General features: G+C 45.1%; 1 long non-coding RNA gene across 1 annotated transcript; it reads right to left on the reverse strand.

Annotated features, from left to right (window-relative positions):
* Nucleotides 1-2,037: 2,037 nt before the first annotated feature.
* LOC145548727 (uncharacterized) lies at nucleotides 2,038-5,097 on the reverse strand. The gene is made up of 2 exons (XR_014084733.1): nucleotides 2,624-5,097; nucleotides 2,038-2,555 (listed from the first exon to the last, which is right to left on the reverse strand). It is a non-coding gene; the product is annotated as an uncharacterized LOC145548727 (long non-coding RNA).
* Between the last annotated feature and the right edge of the window lie 980 nt (nucleotides 5,098-6,077).

The following is a 6,077-nucleotide window of genomic DNA, read 5'->3' on the forward strand; positions in this document are numbered from 1 at the left end:
ACATCTCCTGTTGCCCATGCAGAAGACATGGGCCCACTTGGGCTTGCCCGGCACCCCGACGGTGACTGACATAAGGACGTCCATCGCTACCTACAAGGCGAGGGATCACCTCCCGGCAGAGCAGCGCATGGTGGTCAGTTCCGTCATGTGCCACGACGTGTCGACGGCGGAGAAGTACTACGCCGTCGACGGGTCGTGCAGCCAGCTCGCCGCCATAAGGAAGGTGTTTGACGGCCTCACGGACCCCAGGAAGAGCTGGGGGAAATCTTCCCAAAAGGGAGCGGTGGTGGCGGAGGCTGCAGCAGCAGCAGCAGCAGCAGCGTCGTCGTCCGTTCAGGTTGAGGAGTCGTCCGTTCAGGAGTCGGAGGAGTCGGAGGAGACTCCAAGAAAGAAGAGAGCGGCGGCGGTTGAGGAGTCTGAGACTGAGGAGTCGGAGGAGGAGGAGAGTCCGAGAAAGAGGACTAGGAGCATGGCGCTTCAGCATCCCTCCGACTCCTCGGAGGGAAACGTCGGTTCCCTCGGGAGCGACCGACCCGCGTCCTCCTGTGCGTCTGAGACGACGGAGGTCACGGCGTGCTCGTACAGCACGCACTCCACGGAGCCGACCCCGTCGTCTGTGACGGAGACGACCCAGTCGTCCGCGCCGGAGACGGAGACGTCCTCGGACGTGCAGGAGGGACCGGCCAGCCCTCCGGCACTCCCCGAGGACCGGGAAGCCGCCGCCGCCGCCGCTGCACCCAAAAGTGGGACCTATGCTGCGGGGCAGTGTTCACCCTCAGTTGGTTACAGTTTCTGGCTATATGACCAGGTTTCTGGCAGCGCCTGCAAATAATAGGGGCTGTTCTGTTCGGGTGCGGAAACCTTGAGGTGGATTGCAACAACAATACATTTTGAGAGAGCAGATTGATCTGTTCCTGTTGCTTTAACAGCATTTCCTTCATTTCTGACAAATCAGAAGCCCTTGAAGCAACTTCTAAATCGGGTTTACTACTTTGGGATCTGTGTAAGGCACAATATGATGGTACAGAATAGCTTCTTTTTCTGACTTCAGCTGGTTGTTCTTCCTGTTCCCACCTAATTGCTTCCCTCCTAATGTCCAAAAGTGTAAACTCTGGGTTTTCTCTAATGAGCTTTTTCAGTTCCCTACGTAAGGTAGGATCAAGAACATGTTCAGCAAACTGATCTCTCAAAAGCACAGCATCATTAACAACAGCATTTGGTGCATTGGCAGTAATCTTTTCCATTAAACAAAACAGTGCATGAGAAAACTCTAATGATTCACCCTCTTCCTGTCTTCTAGAAAAAAAATCTTCCTGCAAAGTTACATAAGACTTGGAGCAACCATACAGTTCTTGCAAAATGGCAAAAATGCGTTCAGGGTCCTCTCTGTCTGCCCGGGGTCTATATCGTATCTCCTCTTTGGCTTCACCTTCCAGGTGATCAAACACAAAATAGGCTTGGTCTAGAAGAGATAGATGTCTGGCCCGTACACTGGATCGGACCTCCTCCATCCAATCCATAACCCCGATCCCAACATTACCTCTAAAAACAGGGCATTTACGTTCCCTTGGGATGTAAAAGAGCCGCTCCATCACAGGTACTTCCGCTGCAGAGACAGGTTGGGGACACTTCCCTCTCACACCACTAGAGGTAGATGGTAAAGAGTCTTGATCAGCCATAAACTTTTCCTTAAGTTCTTGGTTCTCCACCTGAAGGTGGTGCATCATGTCCTTCAGCTCCTGAAGTTGCTCCTCCATGGTTCCTAGCGTAGTGTTCCTCTCACGTTCCACCACGGAACGATCAGACTCCGTGTCCCCCGCCGAACCTGCTACCGTTTCAGTTAAAGAAAAAAAATTAAATAAAAAAAAATACTCCTACCTAGCCCTACTCAACTCAATAAAACAAACCCCTGCAAGCATGTGCCAGTGTCTTACAAGATCCTGCCAACAACGCCAGATTGTGACCTTGGGTACCGCTCTAAGCCCTCTTTTTACCAGATCACACAGATAAGTTTGTAAACATGGACAGAGGCACTACTGCAGATTACAAACAGTTTATTGAATTCACAAAGTTGAGCAAAAATAAATAGTCACTTTATTTTATTTACCAAATGACCACTCTAAAAGTGGGAGTCTATGCTGGTCCTGAGATCCTTAAAGCTAAAAAATATTTAAAACCCGATTAAATAAAATTATAGACTGTTTGGGGGAGGAATAATAAAGAAAACACAAATCCAACTAAATGCACCCGAGTGTTCCCCAACAAAAGCACACTCACAACAATTCCTGGTGTATACAAAGAAAAGGAAAAAACTCCCCTTCCACTAGTCTCAATCTAAATAAAACAGCCTAGGACCCAGGGACAGCATAGGTCCCAGTTTAAAACAAGCCAGGAGGCTACAATAAAAACTCCCTTTCCCTAAACAAAAGCAAAACAAGAAAAGTTCTTTTAAATCAACAATAACCATCTAAAGTAACAAAAGTAAAACAAAGAAATGAAATTGAAACAAATCAAAAACTGAAACAAATCAAAAACTGAAACAGTAGCAGGCCAACCTACACACAAAAGAAATCAGGTTAGACAAGAACATTAAGCAGCCAGAAAAATAAGAAACGGTTCGTACCTTCTCTAAAGTGAAACCAGTAAACGGCGCTCGACGTCACTAAGTGCGTTTCCTATAACCATCAATGGCAGAATCAGACATAAATTCTAAACCCACCTCACGATCAATGTTAAACATACCTCTGTACGAGTCATCAGCCTGCATCTGATCTCCTCAGCGATCTACCCGCTTTTAAATGTAAATGCCGATTACCTGTCTCCCTAACAAGCCAGCTGCGCTCCGCCACAGCGTCTTCCATATATGGGCAAGAGGAAGAGGGCGCAGCAGCACACATTCGGGCGGGACAATATGCCCCGGCTACAATCTACCCCAGCTTTTTGTATTGACGTCCCGTCAATATACAGATTTTCTAACACCATGGTCGAAAAATGTCAGTCGCGCTGCTGCCAGCACTAGTGATCCGAGAGACTGTAGCCCCCTCTGCCCTAGATCTTGGCCTCTCTGGAAGGTGATGGGAGTTTGAATGATGACCGGCCGTTCTCCTTGTTGTCCTTCGGAGGGGTCCCAAACTTTCTCCAGTCTCTTGAAGAGCAACTGTAGGGGCAGATGGAGAAAGGACAGGGAGAGTACATTGATTTTCGGCCTTCTGAACTGTAAAGGCCGATTCCTTCACACCCGTTGACCGAGTTACCACATAGACAAAATCCAGCTCTTCGTCCTGTTATGGTCTGGCTCTTAAACCATAACAAATGAAAGGGAAGCAATGCATGGAATAACTTAAAAAGGAATTTATTTAACAAAAGTCATAACTGGTTGGGAAAGAAAGGGACAAAGGGAGAGAGTGGCAGGGAGACAGAAAGAAAAGAGCTGATCAGTCAGAGGAAGTAGTGAGTCTTAAGGTGGATCTGGAGACACTGGCCAGCTGCCTCCACTTCCAATCAGCACCAATTAAAGACATGGATGTTAGAGACCCAGAGGAAAAGGCCTTGGGCCGTAACACCCCCCCTCTTCAAGACAGGGTCCCCACTGGAACCCTGGGCAACCTGTGCATTAACATCTGGAAATAGAGAAAAACAAAATTAAGTACACTAATATCTCAGACCAGCTGAAATGAAACAAAACTTAGATTCTCTCCGATCCCATCCATACACAACAACTGGTACCTTGAAGTGACTATTAGACAGGTAACAAAGCAAGTGACCAACAAATTATGGAGAGCGACACCCACAACACGATGACCCTTAGCATGGTCCAGCACCATACTCAAAGTTACTGCCGTCTCACAGCCAGCAACACCAAAAGGGCATCAACCAAAAGCGAGTCAACATCTCCACAAAACCAGTCACATCACTGCTTGAAAAATGTCAGGGTGTGATTTTTCATTTTCATCAGGACCACTGCTGATCAAAGGTACTGAAACAACAACTGGAGACTCTGGTTGATCAGGCCAGACTTTCCCTCCAGCTATATTGTTTCCCAGTATAACTGTAACACCCATCACAGGCAGAGCTGGTCTCACACCCATTCTTACTTCTCCTTCAAACAACTCTGAATGGAGCACAAGTTTATGTACTGGAACACAAAACACAGACATGCCCATACCCAACACAGGTATAGATAATCCAGTGTCAGACTCATCTGAAAAAGGTAAAACGGATGCCAAAATGAATGAATCGTATGCACCAGTATCTCTTAAGATTGTAACTGGCATCTTAACGTCACTCCCAACCAAAGAAACATGTCCCTCCAACAGAAATGGTTTGTAAAAACTCAAGTCAGGTTTCTCAGAAGATGACACTTCAGCCATTTTGTGAGGAACATTCACAGAAACTGATGCAGCAAACGCTGCTGGTTTAACCCGAGTTCCATTTTTATTTCTGGATTTCAGCAAAGCACAGTCTTTTTTCCAATGACCTTTTCTGTGACAATAATTACAAATTTTGTCCAGATCATGGTTACTGCGATCCAAAAAAAGAACCTCCAGAATGTGTGCTCTCTGCGTGCTCTCCACTTGCATCTTTATGTGTCAAGACAAAATCATCAGCCAAGACTGCAGCTTCTGACACAGTTTTAACCTTCTGTTCATTAATGTACACTGCAATATTATGAGAAACAGTTTTTAAATTGTTCCAAAACCATTAAATTACAGAGATCACCAAGTGTCTTAACCTCAGAGGAAGTGCACCATCGGTTGAAATGAATTTCCAAATCTCTTGCAAACTCCACATAAGTTTTGTCACCTTTTTTCCAGTTTCTAAACTTTTGTCTGTATGCTTCAGGGACTAATTCATATGCTTTCAATATTGCAGCTTTAACCTTGGCATAATCTTGGCCATCATTCAAGCTCAACATAGAAAACGCTTCCTGAGCACGACCAACCAAAACACACTGAAGCAAAATTATGCGGTCTGAATCAGACCAATCTCTTGTGTGTGCAACCCTTTCAAACAAAGTGAAAAAAGTATCAACATCCTTTTCACTGAACTTAGGCACCAAACGCAAGTCATTTAATACATCAGAGGGTGTGCATTTTGACTCCCCAACACAAGATTCCGCAGACAATTTGCCATCTTTCACCAGATTTAATTTCTCACTTTCCAAATTTATTCTTGCCAATTCAATTTCCCGTCTCATTTTTTCCTATCCAAGCTCCTCATCCAAATCTTCTCGCTGTTTTACCCTCTCTAAAGCCAACTCCCTTTCTTTCCCCACTTCCATTCTTAACCTTAACATCTCTTTTGTTGTTCAAAATCCAAAACGTCAGACTTACAACCTGAGCACCCAAATCGTCAGGTCTGGAAGGTGACGACAAAACACCCATCTCAATTAAATTCTCCCTTAAAATTGCTTTAACATTGTCTTTCAACCTTTTATCACCGACACTTATTTTATAGTGTTCAGCAATTTTTACTAGTTGTTCTCTAGAACACTGCTCCAAAAATCCTGCCGATGGAGATTTATTAAAGTCTTCCACAGACATGACTAAAGTCTTAATCACAAAACAGTGTTTCAAACTTTTAATTGCTGACAATCTGTGCAACACAAAACCAATCAACCCAAACCTCCCCTCTAACTGCCTATCAGAAACTTTCTAGCTCAACCCTAGTCTTCAGAGATCAGGGACGGTGGGTATTTATGCACTTAATACCAATAGAGTGGAAAAGGCGACCAGAAAATTGGCAACCCCCCCAACACTATGGCCGTGCCCCCGAGACAACTGCTCCAACCATATGATCCCACACTACTGTTTTTGAGCACATGAATCCCAAAGGGGAGACACGCTGAGGCCTACAGGGGAATCAGTTCAGATGAGACATAATGAATTGCACAAATCAGTCAACAATTAAGACTTACCAATGAGCTCATCAGAAAGGACGAAATCAGGCAACTTACGCCAAACCAGAGACGAGAGAGGAAAAAAAAAACCAAAAAAAACAAATAATTTTCCCAAAACTAAACTCAAGATTTCCACGCTAGCTTCCCAGTTAAATTAACAAACAATGTTTACCACTTA

This window comes from Poecilia reticulata, chromosome 18 (genome assembly GCF_904066995.2).
Source record: "Poecilia reticulata chromosome 18, P_reticulata-male-v2, whole genome shotgun sequence".
Classification (NCBI taxonomy): Eukaryota; Metazoa; Chordata; class Actinopteri; order Cyprinodontiformes; family Poeciliidae; genus Poecilia; species Poecilia reticulata.